The sequence below is a fragment of the Giraffa tippelskirchi genome, chromosome 7 (genome assembly GCF_054371585.1).
Source record: "Giraffa tippelskirchi isolate mGirTip1 chromosome 7, T2T-mGirTip1v1.2.pri, whole genome shotgun sequence".
Taxonomy (NCBI): Eukaryota; Metazoa; Chordata; class Mammalia; order Artiodactyla; family Giraffidae; genus Giraffa; species Giraffa tippelskirchi.
The window spans coordinates 25,917,350-25,934,183 of NC_137281.1; the positions used below are offsets into that span (position 1 = coordinate 25,917,350).

At 49.8% G+C, this 16,834-nt stretch overlaps 1 protein-coding gene across 3 annotated transcripts in view; it reads right to left on the minus strand.

The window, feature by feature from the left end:
- ZFP90 (ZFP90 zinc finger protein) overlaps positions 1-16,834 on the minus strand; it is a 106,277-nt gene that overhangs the window by 41,418 nt on the left and 48,025 nt on the right. The window contains exon 1 of one of the 3 annotated variants that reach the window (XM_081512849.1): positions 2,798-2,941. The exons of the other annotated variants lie outside the window; for them this stretch is intronic. The gene's annotated coding sequence lies outside the window, so the exon portion shown is untranslated. Of the gene's footprint in view, positions 1-2,797; positions 2,942-16,834 lie in introns of those variants that run through there. 3 annotated transcript variants of the gene reach the window in all.

Sequence of the window (16,834 nt, forward strand, 5' to 3'; positions counted from 1 at the left end):
CCAGGGAACTCAGGTCCCCTGACTATCTTCCGTGTGCACACTTAAGCCAGAAAGACTAGACGGGGGCCCTGAGTGGGGGCTGTGTATCTTCAGCCCTCCACTGCAAGACCTTTGACTGAGCTTTGAGTAGGACTTGGGGACGCGAGTCTTAGCACCTGGGTCCTCTACGGCAGATAAGACTAAGCACCTGCTTCAGTCAGTTTGCGGCTTCCAGGGCATCCTTCGGCGGAGCGCGGGGCTCGAGCGCCACCTGCCTGCCACTGTGCATCTACTGCTGAAAAGATATCCGCATAGCAATAACGCAGTTATTAGAAGTTTCTGCCTGGCTAGGTGCTTCACATTCACTACAGCAACTGAATTTAACAACCTATGAAATAGATATTCTCATCCTGATTTTACATAAGAGGAAACAGGTTCAGAGAATTTAAGAAACGTGCCAAGGTCACTTAGCTACCAAGTGTCAGATCCAGGATTCATCCTATCTCAGGCACGCTCTTGAAAAGTGAAATGTTAGTCGCTCAGTTTTGTCCGACTCCTTGCGACCTCATGAACTGTAGTCCGCCAGGCTCCTCTGTCCGTGGAATTCTCTAGGCAAGAATACTGGTGTGGGTAGCCATTCTCTTATCCAGGGGATCGTCCCAACCCAGGGATTAAACCCGGGTCTCCCACATTGCAGGCAGATTCTTTACTGTCTGAGCCACCAGGAAACCCTGCGCATACACTCTCCCATGTTACAATTGAGTCCCTGGTGATCCTGTTCCGAGGGCCCTCCAATGGGGTCTTCTGCCTGCCTCTGACCCTATAGGCTCAGCACAGTTTTCCCTCAGAGCTCTCATGCCCCTCTGTGGATCACCACCTGCTAGTCATCAGACCAGAGTCTGGCTGGCACTGAGACTCACCTGATGGTCACTGTGCATGCAGGCCACCACACCTGCGCCTTAAACTGTACCACCAAATTTTTCCCTTATTGCCAGTAGATTCAGGGGCTAAGTTTTCATTAATTAATAGGTTAACACATTTAATATGTTGTAATGGACATCTTTTTTTCCCCTTCTGTTCAACATCCCTTCCCTCTGTCTCAGTAGCACCCCTCTTTTCTTGAAGGAATTTCTTCTTCCTCCTATATGAAGGGATGGGCGATGGGGGGTGGGAGAAGGGAATGGGAAAGGGGGATGGGAGAGAAAACATAGGAGAGAAAGATTGTCTGAATGAGTCCTTCACTAGCTGGATTTGTGTGTGCAGCTGTTGCCCAGCTGGTCCATAGTTTGGTCACATGCACCAATAATTTCCTTTGTCCTATGCCAGTTTAAAGTGACTTCTCTGGCTGCTATCCAAAAGTCTACAAGCAATAAATGCTGGAGAGGGTGTGGAGAGAAGGGAACCCTCTTATACTGTTGGTGGGAATGCAAACTAGTACAGCCACTATGGAGAATAGTGTGGAGATTCCTTAAAAAACTAGAAATAGAACTGCCATATGACCCAGCAATCCCACTGCTGGGCATACACACTGAGGAAACCAGAATTGAAAGAGACACGTGTACCCCAATGTTCATCGCAGCACTGTTTATAATAGCCAGGACATGGAAGCAGCCTAGATGCCCATCAGCAGACGAATGGATAAGGAAGCTGTGGTACATATACACAATGGAATATTACTCAGCCATTAAAAAGAATACATTCGAATCAGTTCTAATGAGGTGGATGAAACTGGAGCCTATTATACAGAGTGAAGTAAGCCAGAAAGAAAAACACCAATATTAACATATATATATATACTAACACATATATATGGTATTTAGTTAGTCGGTAAAGATAACCCTGTATGCGAGACATCAAAAGAGACACAGATAAATAGAACAGTATTATGGACTCTATGGGAGAGGGTGAGGGCGGGAGGATATGGGAGAATGGCACTGAAGCATGTAAATTATCATATGTGAAGCGAATCGCCAGTCCAGGTTCGATGCATGATGCAAGGTGCTCGAGGCTTGTGCACCGGGATGACTCAGAGGGATGGGATGGGGAGGGAGGTGGGAGGGGGGGTCTGGAAGGGGAAAACATGTACACCCATGGTGGATTCATGTCAATGTATGGCAAAACAAATACAATATTGTAAAGTTAAAAAATAGATAAACTAATTAAAAAAATAAAATAAAATAAATAATAAAGTGACTTCTCCATCTCTTGCAACTAGAGTTCTAGATACTCCATTACACTAACCACCTCTGAACTTGAAATATTCAAAACAAATTAAAACCACTCACTAGTCCTGTACCCAGTTAACTGGGCTGAGTCCATGAAATGAAAGCTTTGCTTAATTATAGAGGGCGATGGATTTTGAGATCAGCCAGGCCAGCTTCTTCATTTTATAAAAGCAATAGAAGCCCAGACAAGGAAAAACACTAACTGGAGAGGAAGAAAATGGTATAGGAAGGAAAAGATGCATGTGATCAGCTAAAGGAGATTCTTCAGTTACACTGTAGCATTATATATATATACATACACACAAGTATATTTAAACGTGGGGTTTAAAATATTCTAAACTAAAAAACGGTAATAAAAAAACAACACATTGGCATATTGGTCTTTCTCTTCAGCTTCATTTACAGGGCTGCTGTTGTGTGGTCTCCTGCCGTGTCTTTCCCTCTCTGGGTTTCTAGTTCATCTTTAAAAGGAAGGCTCTGATTTGGCTGATCCAAAACCCCATTTTATATTTCTCCCACAACTGCTATGCCTGGCTCCACTCAGGAAAAGTATGACCTGAGTGGAGGTGAGAAAACAAGAAAGTGAAAGTCACCTGAGTCCTTCGCCCCTGCCTTTGCCTGGAGCTGATGGCCACAGATGTGGGAGCATTCGCGACACCCTGCTTGGGTGTTCTCTGCACCTCCCTGCCAGAGTAGGGATAAGGCAGCAGTGGGCTCTGCGGTTACCACGGCAACCCACCGGCTGGCTTATCCTCTGTTTCCCTCTAGTGGACATCCAGGATACCTACAGCTCTGTCATCTTTCCCTTGGGCGGCCTGTTCCGCGGGTGGCTGTCCAGGGAGGAGGCTCTCCTACAGGCCCTGCTCTGCCCACCAGTTCAACCATTCCAGCTTCTCTGCCCTGGAGCCAGGTTTCTCTGACTTTGTTGCCCATGCCCAATAGTCCTAACCACTCACCCCTTCCAGCCAGAGTCCTGGGGTCTTAAGGGCTCTTACCCAGGGCACTTCCAGAATTCCCCTAGAAAGTGCAAAGTCCAATGTGATGTGAAATAAAACAGTCTTCCTTCGGCCAGACCCCACCTCTCACCCCAACAACTCTTAATTAGAACTTCAGCTTCTGGAGCCACTTTTCCAGATGGACTTTGTCCATCCTTAGGATGAGGTCCCATAGACACAAGAGCCTGGCCAGGATCCAGGAAGGGACCAGTGTGGTGTGGGCATTACCAGAGCTGGGTATGGCAGCCTCAGTTGGGAAATAGACAAGCCTACAGACAAATTAACCCAATATGGGACTTGGTGGTGGGGGACAGATTTCCTTGGTGGTCCAGTGGCTAAGACTCTGAGCTCCCAATGCAGGGGGCCGGGGTTCGATATCACATGCTGCAACTAAGAGTTGGCATGCCACAGATAAAGATCCCACATGCTGCAACTAAGGCCTAGAGCAGCCAAATAAATAAATACTTCTTTAAAAGTATATGGAAGCCGACCGCCCTTCCCTTCTTTGGGTGCTGCGGCCGTGGCTCCCGCCCCGCCGGCCTCTCTCCAGATCCTAAGTCATGTCCAACTCTTTTGCAACCCATGGAACGTAACCTGCCAGGCTCCTCTGTCCATAGGATTTCCAAGGCAAGAAACTGGAGATCCGGCCTGGGGTCGTGGCAGCCACTGGACTTAAAGTGGGGGACCCCACTGTTCCAGGAGGGTCTGTTTGGGGGACTTGGCTGTTCCAGGATGTTCTGTCTGGCCAGAAGGGGCATGGAGGAGAGTGAGAATCCCCCAGTATTGTGGGACATCTGAGTTCTTGCCTGCCCAACAGAATGGAGATAATAAGAGTAATAATAATCCATAGAGGGCAACTTTGTGGATCAATCTGTGGATCAAGTAAATTAAGGGATCATTGTGTTAGGGGAATGACTGACCAAAACTACCCATCCTGGCCAGGCCTGATAGTAACCACTTACATGAGTTATCTTACAACAGAAGGTCCTGGTAAGGAACGTGGAACTAACAAGCTACCATCAACTCGAAGACTACCATCAACTCGAAGACTTCGGGAAAAGTCAAAAGGAGACTCCAGTCCATGTGTCCTAACAACCTCCCAGAGTCCTTCTGACTTGAATCTATCTTGGCTGAATGATGCACGGGCCACCATGAAGGACCCTGAGTCAGAGTGACTGGCCAGAGACAACCTGGAAACTAACCACATCACCATAAAACCTGAGACTGTGAGCCACATGGCAGAGCAGTCCTCCTGGGTTCCCTTACCCTGCTGCTCTCCACCCAGGCGCCCCTTCCCAGTAAAGTCTCTTGCTTTCTCAGCACATGTGTCTCCTCGGATAATTCACTTCCAAGTGTTAGACAAGAGCACACTCTCGGGCCCTGAAAGGGTCCCCCTTCCTGTACCCAGTATCTTACCTCTCCTGAGAGGGGCCAACGGAAGTGATGTGAAAGTACAAGCCTCCATATAGAGTACAGGCATAAATATCATAAAAAAGGACTCGAGGACTAAAACAAACAAACAAACAAAAAAAAGTATATGCACGAATTTTTTAAAAATGTGACTGGGGATGGGCAGTGACAAGGTTGGTGGTGCAGGGTACACTGGGAGCAGGCAAGGGGAAGGGGGACTCTCCCCAGCCTGAGCCAGAAAGAAAAGCTTCTTGGTGGATGTGATGTCTGAGTTGAAGCTCCAAGGATGAAGAGGCACATGGGCTAGAGTAGAGATGTGAAGGACAGTTAATAGTGGACTGGGGAGTCTTTGGAGTCTGCCTTCCTGAGGATGCTGTTCCTCATCAGGGTCCATGGATCCTGTCCTTGTCCTTTGACTCTTCTCACCCTGCTCCCTCTCCCTGGGCAGTCTCCTTCAGCCCCAGGATTATAACCAGCATCCCTTTGCTACCTGCAGTCCATTCTACCTTGTCACATGCAATCCCTTCTACCTGGACTGCACTTGACTTAACATGCCTTGCTGGGGAACCCATCACTCAAGATCCACTTTGATATTCCCTCCTTTTTGGTGCCTTTTCAAAACCAATCTTTCAGTCATACATTTATTCTACAAACTGCTATTGAGCACCAAGCATTAGGTCCAGAATGGGTCCCTACATTGTAACTGTCCACCTGTCTGTCTCTCCTCAGCTGACCAAGATCTCTTGCGGACGGGGGCAGGCAGGATTATGTCTTTTGTTTTCTTAAACCTCAGCTTTTAAGATTCATTCCCTGTATGAATGGATGAATGGCTGAATGAATTTAGGTATAGTGTCTCCTTATAAAACCACAAGAAACGCCCCAGTTACCAGAGCTGGAACCCTCTGACTTCCAGTTCTGTCTCCTGACACTGGCCCGAAAGAATTTGGCCATATGTTATTAAATTGAAGTGAATTAAAATTTGCTTGAAATAACCACAGACTCCCCCACTCCTCTGAGCCTGCAGTGACCATATTACATCTTTTCCAGGCACAGAAGTTTGACATTTCATTGCAAAGTCATTTTCTTCTCATTTCCTTATGTTGCTAAAATATTCTATTCCTCTTCACTTCCCCTTTGTGTTCCCATTACTCACGTTTAGTTAAATTTATCTGCTGCCATTTAATCATCTAAGATAGGCTTGCTGGTGGGGACATTCTTAGGGCACTGCCTTCCAGACCATCTGTCTCCTCCGCGGTCACTCTGAAAACAGGACCCAGATCCCTGCCCCAGGGCTTCTAGGCTGACCCTCAGACCTTCAGTTTGTCCCCAAGGCAACTCTGACTTGAGTCCCCTCTCCCTCCCACACCTATTGCCTTCCTCACCCCAGCTTTCTCCTCTTCTCTTTCCTGGGGTCTGGTTTTCATTCTGCCTCTAAGCCTGGCACCTTGTAAAACCCCTTTGGTCACCCTGAGCAAGGGGTCTCATAACTGTTCTCTCATTGGGTTTCCTGAGTAAATCCTTAACGGTACAAGGTACCCAACAAGGCAGCCAGTGTGGGGGTTGTTTGGTGCCTGCTTGGGACTCAGCCATATCCACCATGTTTCTGTGGCTGCTGGACACCTTTCTTTTTAACCTGCCCACCTACTCATATTACATAAGGGTGGGGAATATTCTTTCCGCTGGAGACAGTTGGCAAAGACCAGGAAGGCAACTTTGGCTTAGAGTGGAATGAATCCCAGTTTCCCTTCTCAGTAACTGTCACTTAGGGATCTGGGGTTGCCCTTGGGACTGAGGGCTTAAGAGCTGCTCAGGACAGGGGTAGTCAAGGCCCAGTGGCCACAGAGCCCCTGCCTGAGCCCTGGTTGGGGCAGGACCAGGAGCCCAGGATGGCTGCCATTTCCTGAGCATTTGCAGTGTGCTGGTTGCTATGGGCACATCTGCAGGGCTGGGGCCATGAATCTCCTCTTCCCACGGGGATAATGAAGGATGTTCGCTCCTCACCTCAAACTTGGGGAAAGGGGCTTCTGGGAGACCACTGCAGAAAGCTCAAGACATGTCCTTTGGAGCCTCAGGGACAAAGTGAACTAGGGCGACTCATGCCAGAGAAATCCTGATGGAAGGAGACAGGCTGGCCAGATGGCTTCGTGGTGCAGCTAGGAGAGTAGTCATGTCAGGATCTGCCTGCCTGCCCAGAGATCAGGAGGGCAGAGGATGAATGAACATTTGCAGAGGATGAGAGGTGGCTGCTGACAGGAGAGAGCCAGCATGGGGCTGTCTCACGGCCTGATCAGAAAGCCTCCAGGAGGAACAAAAAGACATCAGCCAAGGGGTGAACAAGGGGTCAGAAGGCGATTTAGCTTAGATTTCACCCAGGGGCTGGGGAAAAGGTAGCTTCATAAGTACATTTAAAGGACAAAGGGAGACAAAGATAAGTTGTTTTATAGTTAGTTCTGTTTTATGAGTCATGTCTGTAGGGCTACACATAAATTACTTTTTTCCTTAAAGAAATGTATGTCATTCTTGTGTCAATTCAAAACATCTTCATCTTTCTAGAACAAGGTCGTATTTCCAGTCTTTACTCATTTATATTTTCTATGGTCTCCGGTTGCACTGAGGTTAAAAACATCTATTATCTTTATTACATCTGAAATAGTTTATGCCCTAGAACTCTCAATTTTCACAACAATCCTGGAAGGGAAGGGCTCATGTTAGCCCTGTTCTGTTTCTGAGGGTCAGAAATTCAGAACAGAGCTAAAGGGTACACAGCAGTGAGTGGCAGAGGCAAAGTTTAATGGGAAAAGTCAGGCCTGGATTGGGGTGAGGGTGCAGGCAATTGTGGTGCAACATGGGATGAGGGGCAGCCCTCCCCCAAGCTCCATCCCCACCTTCATTCTATATATATATATATATACACACACATACTTATTTGGCTGGGTCTTATTTGGCACACGGGAACTTTGTTGTGGCATGTGGGCTTAGTTGCCTCAAGGTATGTGGGATCTTAGTTCCCCGACCAAGGATCGAACCCTCGTCCCCTGCATTGCAAGGCAGATTCTTAGCCACTGGACCACCAGGGAAGTTCCCCTCACTCCCATCTTAAGTATGCGCAGGCCCCTATGTTGTTTAGATGCCCTCTGAGGATGTTCTGGGTGGGGCTTCCTGACAAACACCTATAGGACAGTGGCCCTGGCTGCCCAGGACTTTGACAAGAGTGTATGAACCACTCTGTCCCCTGGAGACCACCCCACGAAGGAACCAGAAGGAGATCTCCTTAGCTGATAGCCGCTCTTACACTACTGGATCAAATGTGATGGCTGGAATTAGTGAGCCCAGAGTCACACTTGTGTGAGTTCAGGTTTTAGGGGGAGTAGGACCCGGAGCTAGGAGATGGGTGAGCAGCCCCAGATTCACACCAGGAGATGCTGCCTGTGACTGACAGTTTCCGGGAAGCCTGGAGGACTCCCACGTTTGGTTCCAGCCCAGGATCTCCCTGGATTCCTGCAGGGACACTCCCTCTTGTAACTTTGGCTATTGATGGTTCTAGTCTCACGTCAATAAACCCCCAACTAAGAAACTAAAAAACTGGATTTCACAAAAAACTTACAATTCCCTGTCTGCACTGACCCACACCAGATTCCTCCTTTCTTAATGCCACTTACTCATCAGCACTGTGTCTCTGAGAATGCTATGTGGTCCCAAGAAGGCCACTAGCCCTGCCTTGGTCCCCTAGCCTCTTTTCTGCCACTTTGTTTCCTTGGACTAGATGGAGAAAAATGGGAAGACTGGTCTAACATCTGGCCCTTTGTACAGACATGTGGCTGGCTGTCACTTGCAGGAGGGACAGAATGAAGTCCCATGGGTTTTTCTCAGCCCAATCTCACCTGCCTGGTAGGTCAGAGGGGATGTCTGCCAGAGGCTCAGACGCAGCTGATGTCAGGCTGGTTCTGAGCCGGGGGCAGGGAGGAGGGGAGGGAGGGAGGGGCTGCAGTGGGGGCGCTGTGGGAGGGTGTCTTGCATTTCACTCTTTCCTGGGACTTCACAAGCAATTTAACGTGACTGTGGTAGAGGCCACACAGGGGGTGTTTTGAGGGTGCTATTTTCAATCAGAAGCTCCTCTTTCATTTTTTCTGGTGATGGGGTTTCAGCAGGTGTTGAAGACTCTGAGGCAGAAGAGGGTGAGCTGCAGTAAGCAGTGTGTGTCTGGCATCTAATTTGATTTGACTTGTTTTCCTGGCCATGTGAACCTGTAACCAGGAATAAAAAGCACAGGCTGCAGGGGTGACAGCTCCCTGCCTCGTGTCCCTGGCTCCCTCTAGCCTGAGGGCTCGCTCTATAGCTACAGGGCCATGCGAAGGGAGCAAGGCCAAGGACTCCTGCTAGGCATACACAGCCTGGGAGATTGTTTTTGATTATGTTTGAAAAGCCCCAGAAAAATCTCTTCCCCAAACTTTCTGCAATTATGCAAGGAGGTGATTTATGAAGCATGGGTCAGACTGGGCCAGCTCTCCTGGTTGGCTAAAATTGGCCTAAAAAATAATGTGTGGTTGTCAGATTCTAAATTAAACGATTCAAATACTACTGCGGCTGATTAAAGGACTTTATTCAATTTCCTCTTGACCACATGCTCTTCTGTGAGGGCAAGAGAGATACCGTTTCTGGAAGAATTGCAATGTTCGGAGACCGTTGATCTAATGTAATGGATGATGTTTATTAAATATGGTTCCTCCTCCCTTCTTTGATGAAAGGTGAGACTAAAGAGGGAGGAGGAAATGACTTCCTGTTTGTTTTACTATGAACCACTCTCCTTCTGCCAGGCGTCTGGGTAGGAGCCTCCACAGTGAACCAAGCCTGGGTGGCTGAGGAATTTTTAAGGATCCTTAAGAGACATCTAGGCAATAATAACAAAGGTCTACAAATGAAACTCAAGCATGAATAAACAGATTAAAACAGTGAATGCATCTGGGATGCTAGTGGTACCTGCTGCAGGACTCTAAAGAGCACCCAGAGACTGGCAGGAGAGACAGCCTTGTGCTGGTCCTTTCGCATTCTCCCTTCTTGGCCCCGCTGACTGGACCAGGAGAGGACTGTGACCCAAAACAACCCATCCAGAGACACACAGCATGCTGTAGCAAACAGCAGGTGAGTGAGCTTGGAACATGATGGCAGAAGTCCAGCACTGAGGCAGTGAGTGGCTGGTGCAGACATGGAGAGGAGGAAAGGGAGAGGTCAGGAGTTGAGGTTGGCAGTATGTTCAGATGTGAGGAAGCAGAAACTATCCAGAAATGGAAGCTAGGAGGCAGGAAAGGAAACTCAGAGTGAAGGAGAAACCAAGTAACTGTTGGTCAGGAGAGAGAAGAGAGCAAAGCAAGCTCAGAGACTGTGTGAGCCTGAGAGAGACAAGGAGAAGCCCGCTGGCCCCTGGAGCAGCCCTTCCTCCCAGCTGCCCTCTGTTCTGGGCTCTGGCCCAGTTTATGCTCGTCTTGAAAACCCCTTCGTAAGGTGGCCTAAGCAGGACTCTAAAGAGCCCAGGGGGACACAAGAATCAACAGAAGTTTTCAGCACTGAACAACAGGGCAGTTCACCATATGAAACACAGGCAATTTATAGAGAGTGAGTCATCTAATCTCAAAGGGATGTGATGAGGCGAAACCAGCGGGGAAAGGAATGGCCTTTCGGCCACAACAAGAAGGAGAGTGGCAGGCACTGGGCAAGAACTAGGTTCGCCTCCTCCGGGGCCATCCCTGACCCTCCTCTGGGCTTCTGTCTCTGGGGGAAAGTAGGCCATGCAGACAACAGTCATGTCCTGGCCCTTCTACTCCAGGGCAACAGTCAGGGACCTCAATGAAGGGAAGTTCGCTTGTGAATCCCAGGTGCTGCCTAGATCTAGAGAGGCAGAGACCACGGAGGCCTGGGCACCCACGACCCCGCTGGGCCCATCGAGAGGTGCAGGGCGCACTCATCCCCGATTCCCTCAGGCCCCTGTGCAGGCTGCTTCCTCAGAGTTTGGGGTTTGGGTTGGATGGTCCGCTGGTCATCAAACCTCTCTCACTGCATTTCACAGGGCTGACTTTTGCTGCCATCCCAGCTGAGAAGGGCAGAATCTGGATTAGTTATCTCCACCCAAATATTCGTGGGGGCTTCCCTTCTACTTCCCCACATCACACCCTCCTCTGCTGAGACACATGGGGTCAGCTGTCACATGGGACTGGTTGCAGAGAAATGAACAAATGCCCAGGGCATTTTCCTCACTTAATGGTTAGCAGGCAAGTCCTCCCTAAACACCTCCCATGGCCTGGGCACTGGCAATGGACCAGGGAGGTGGGACAGGAGCCTACCACCTCCTGTCCAGGCAGACAGAGCCTTCAGCACTGACCTCAGGGACTTGACCAACGCTCCTCCCACTGACAACCACCAGGCTCCCTCCTTCCCTTTCTTTAGGTCTCAGCTCAAGTGTCACGTTCTCAAAGAAGTTCAGCTGACACCTGATTTAAACAGGCCCCGTCTTCCCTACCCTGCTATTTTCCCCCACGCCCTATCCCACGTGCCATAGAATACGGTTTCATGTTCACTGTCTGTCTCTTCCCACTGGAGTGTAAGCTTAAAGTTTTGTATGTTTTGGCATCTATTCCTCTGCATCTGAAATAGGGCCTGCCTCACAATAGGCATCCAATAAATACTTGTAGAATAAATTAATTTACCAAATAGTTTTAATTTACACTTCACTTTTTAGCCAGAGTGTATGCTTTTCATATGCTGAGAATCAGTCTGGTGCCGTGAGAAAGGTCCTAGACTTTGGTGCCAGGCTGCAGGGTTAGATACTGGCCATGCCACTTACTTTATAATCTTGAGCAAGTCACTTAGCCTCCTGTTCCTCAGTTTACTCATCTGTGGGATGGGAATACTCCCTAGTAACGCTTTTGAGGTTTAAAGGAGTTGATGCATATAAGGGCTTGCAACAGATCCTGCCTATGTAAACATCACCTTAATGTTTTATTGGGCGTTTGTGTTTCATTCCAAATGTCTCTGTTCCTGTCCTTTGACCGCATTTATGGGGGTACTTTTTCTAATTGATGGGCAGGCTCTTTAAGCCAGTGCCCTCCTGGAGCCCTGGTTATTTTACTCAGAAGAATTTGTACATTAACATGTCTTCATGGGTGTCTCACTGTGATGAGAGAAACTAGGGACAGAAGCAGGGGTGGGATGGGATGGGGGGAGTGGGAGGGAACCGGGGTGGGGTTCCCGCCAGCCTGGCTAGTAGGGTCACCGGGCAGCGGCTCCCTGCCCAAGCAGGGGTCTTAGATGGCAGCACCTGGAGCCAGGGAGGCAGATGATGGGCTTCAGGGGCCCCAGGGGGAGGTAGTGGGATAGACACAGGGTCCCAGCTGGAAACGAGGGGACACAAAATCCTCAGGGCTGCTGACCAGAGACCTCCTGAGAGAGACACAGAGTGTGGGGTGTGGCCAAGACTGTACGGGGTCCAGTCTGGACATGGCAGCCTGGAGGTTGCAGCAAGCGGAGAGGCATCAAGGAAGCTTGTGGCCTGGATGATGGGATGGGGTGTTCACACCTCATAAAAGTTACCCAGGATGAAGGCGGGTCTTCGAAGTGGGAAAGAGTGAGTCAGGGCTCAGAGCAAGGACTGGGAAGTCAGGGGACAGCGTGAAGGAGCCTCAGAGGTAGGTTGGGGGCTTTGTTTAAGGGCACAGGAGCCATGGTCTTCAGGGGTATTTGGGGAGGGGAGGCTGGAGAATGAGCAGCAACCCCCAGGGGCTGTGGGGAAGCTGTGGTGGGAGGGGGCGGGCTAACAAAGTAGGAGATGGACAGAGAGGTGAGCACGTTTCTATGGGGATGTTGCCTGTGGTGGGAGAACGGCAGAGGGAAGCAGGTGAGAAGATATGAGACTTCCCTGGATGGGGTGGGCAGGGCAGGGGGAGACTGGGCAGGCCCCAAAGCACCCCAGGGCCTCTGGATAGAGGCCAGGACAGCAGAGCCCTCGCCCATGCCCCCGACCTCCCTCCACTGCTGCTGCTTCTTCGCAGGACCCCTTTCCTGTCAAGAACTCCCAGCACCACGACAGGGTCCTTTGGAAGGAGGGAACCTTGGGCTTTGGCACACACCCAGGAGCTGCACACGTGAGAAAGCTCCCGGAAGCCTTTAGTGCTTTAAAGGGCCCCCGGCTTGGTGTGCTGGCCCCATTAGAGGGAACATTTTCTCACAATGGAGGCACAAGTAGGTTGTTTGATGGTAATTGCTTTTCTAACCCATAGAGAAAGTACATCACAAACCCACCGCAATTAAGTGAAGTGGTCACAGTCCTCTTTCTTTTTTGATTTAGAGCTATTTAGAAATATAAGCAGCTGACTTTGCTTCCGGGGTTTTTTTTCCCTACCTTCAACTGAATTTTTATTTTTTTTTCTTTTGAATCCCATTAAATAATCTAAGTGCTCCAGGAGGGAAGAATGAAAAGATGTTTTCGTTTCCAGCTCTGCAGCCAACCACTGTTCAGATAATACCCTCAGTGCATAACCTGGGAGTTTAATATCCTCAAATATTTATAATTATATAAAAATAGCCCTAAGAAACGTTCAGCTTACTCACAGCTAGGTAATTATCCGTATCCAACATTCACAGACTCAGAGCTGCTTCTCAAAGTTCAGGGGCATTCCTCTGCCACCCGAGGCATTCTGGGTACGTGGAATCAGTGGGCAGACCCCTAAAGGGGCAAGGAGATGGCTTGTGCAGGTCCAGCTCGCCCAGGCACACTGCGGCCCCCTCCCCTGCTAGGTTTCAGATCCCTTTTCCTGGGTTGGGAAGATCCCCTGAGGAAGGGAACAGCTACCCACTCCAGTATTCTGGCCTGGAGAATTCCACGGACTGTATAGTCCATGGGGTAGCAGAGTCGGACATGACTGAGCAACTTTCACTTTTCCTTCCTCAGAGCAAGAAAAGTCCCAACATGCAAAGCAAATGGCGCCCAGCCCCTCTGGTCATGAGGAAGAGTCACTGCATTGTACAAACACGCACAAAAGGAGGACTCAGTCATTCCCAAGAAATCCTTTAGTCAACCCAAGGATGAAGTGCTACACCAGGAGTATCCATGGAGTCTCAGATGCCACCTGCAAAAGGATGCTGTGATCAGATAAGCGTGGGATAAGCACACTCTACTCCATGGTCCTTTGGAGAGGCACAATGCACAGCCTCTATTAATACATTTCCCCTTTCCTGTCATCTCTCCTGCTGCTCCCTCTGCTCCACGCACATTTCCAGAAGAATATCAAGAAAACCATTTTCCCTGCATAATTACCCACCTCCTCCCCACCCACCTACACACATCTTTCCTGCTTTGAAGTGGCAGCTGCTCTGATTTCTTTAAGTGGACTGCACTCTGCATTTACCAGTCAGGTAGAGTTAAAGGGAGGGAGCCCCAGCCAGGCTAGAGGTGAGGGACCTCAGCACCAGCCCTCCCCTCACCAGACCCGCTGCCCCTTGGCTCCTCTGTCTGATTGAGGGCTCTTTCCCACTTCTCCTGGGCTAGGGGTGCAAGGCTACGGGTCCCTGAATGGGTCACCAACCAGCTGCCTAGTCCTCATTCTCCTGAACCCAGGCAGCCCCAGTCTTCACTTTGCAACCTCATTGGAACTTCCTGTTTAGTGAGATCAGCTAGCATGCTCTCAGCTGGAGGTGACAGATAACCCAGCCCAAACTAACACAACAGAGTGGGGTGGCTTATGCAGCCTCAGAGTCCAGAGGTAGCCAATGTTCCAGCCGAGCAGGGCAGTGACTCCATCACCCTGGAATCCTCTCAGGCCTCCCTGCCTCTGGACCTCACCCCCAGCCTGGCCACACTCAAAACTGCAAATGGGACAAATTTGTTCCAAACCCATTCCCCCATGTCTGTGCTCTGACCACTCAGAAGAGTCAGTAGGTCTTTCTCCAGATGATTAAGATAACATGTCTCAGGGGCCCTTCAAAAGTTCCCCTGGTCTGGTTGACCCAGCTTGGGTCTGAGGTCCACCCCTTAGCCAATCACCGGGGCCAGGTGGAAAGATGTACTGACTCATTTCATTCAATCAAGGCCCGCCATGCAGCTGGGGGCAGGTGGGAAGTACACAGGCTGCCGGGGGAAGGATGGGCACCCCAATAAAATGTGGAACAGGGTGCCAAGGGAAGGGAGGATGGATGCCAGAGGCCACAGTGGCAAATGTCCATTTCTCTGGGTAACTCACCTTATCTCTTTGAGAAGCAAAGGTGAACCTCTTTCTCTGTGCACCTCAATAGTGAGATTTCCAAGTAGGGTCCTTGCCTGTCTTGTGTCTCCGGCGCTTGGAACACTGGCTGGCCAAGCAGGTGCTCTACCAGTATGAGTGGGAGGAAGGGATCAAAGGGAGGGAGAAACAGGGAAGCCAACTCCCCACTGGCTTGGTGTGGCTGGCTCTGGGCTCCGGGTGAGTTGATGGATTGTCAGCCCTGAGATCAATGAAGCTGGCTGGCTGGGGACCCAGGGCCCAGAGTGACACATGCCCTTCTCCACAGGCCTCACTTCTGAGATGGCCAGGAGGAGGGAGAGCTTTCACCAACAGATCTGTGTGTGCCTGGCATGTAAACATTTCACTACCTAGGCTACAGGTGCAATTCAATAAAATTCTGGAACCATCTGTGGAATGTCTGCTTAGGCCAGGTCCAGGAATGGGTAGCGCAGAGCTCAGGGCAAGTGGACAAGACACAGCAAGCCTGTGCCCTGTGGGAGTGCAGTCTGGTGGGTGCCAGTCTGGTGGGTGCAGGCCACAACAAAGCTGGCACAGAATCAGGGCACTCCATCGCCAGAGGTGGGAGGGGTCCCCTCAGGGCACCCTCTGTGTCACCTCAGGTCTGTCTCTCTGCAGCCAGGAAGAGGCCCTAGGTGCCCTCGTACAGATGCTGGCTGTGCTGGACATTTTCCTTTTATAAACACACGGTTTGTGAGAAATCCATCCAAACCTGCATGTTTTCACCTCAGATGCTAAGGCTTGAAGAGCAGAGCGCTTCTCCAACTTTCCTTATGAGGAAGTTGGTACCTTGGACATAATGTTCAGCTTCCTTGAGAGCTCTTCTTAGTAAGAGGAATACATTTATTTCTTCAGGAAAATAATCTGTTGCTCTAAATTTTTGAAAACTGCCTTAATCTCTATGCCTAATTCCAGAGTGGATATGTGTTCAATGTCAAGGGTCAGGAGACAGCCCAGGTCAGGTGTTGGGGCAGTGGTGAGAAGGGATCCTGCGGCCTTGCAAATCCAGCTCCCATTTTCCAAGAAACAGAAAGACGAATAAAATGAATATGAGCCACATGGCAGCATGTAACATAAGGGATGCAGTAGGGACTTTGTTAGTAACTTTTCTGGCAGCTCTTCCCCAGACTGACCCCTTCAGTGAGACCCTCACTAGAGCCCCTGGGTCTGGGAGTAGCTGGGTCACCTAAGAAGGGCACTCTTGGGGCTGGGATCCATGGTGTGTTCAGTGGGTGTCCATGGTGGTCACCCCCGGAGTGACACTTCCCCCTTCCTGGCTATTCTGGTTCATTCACCAGACAAACATGTCCATTCACCTTGCAAATAAATGTGTGTCGGGTACCATCCATGTTTCAAGTTCTGTTCTAGGTGCTCGGTCTGAAATGCTGGGCTGCCTAATTCTCAGGATTGAAGAGGGTCTCCGTGTTCTCCCTATTTTCTCAGCCCTAAGGAGGAGGCGTGGCTGAGAACAGATGCCAAGGAAATTTCCAATTCAGGCTTCTCCCTGGGCAGACTGTGTTCCTAGAATACACGTGGGCTTTTCTCACTGACATGTCAAGCAGGCAAGTGCATACCTATGCCATCCACGTTCGAGGCTGCCTTACCAGACACTGGGAGAGCATCCCTGAATAAATCTCACAGGCTTTAGTGGGAAGAATCCCCAGTGACTCTCAAGTTCATCTCTCTTGTTTGATGGGTGAGCAAACTGAGGCCCAGGGAGGCTGGAGGTTTGCCCAGGAGCCCATTAAAGCAGGATGGGGACAGAGTGGTGAACCGAGTCCTGGACTCCTGATCCCCAGGGCAAACTTTCTATCAGATGGATTAATCAGGAAAAAGCCCAACAGTATCTGCTGAGAATGAGGGGACTTGGGTGAACTGCCTGCACTGGGATAACTGCTTTCTGGGCATTATGTCATTTTCTAGGGTGACCAACTATCTTGGTTTGTCCACTACTGAGAGA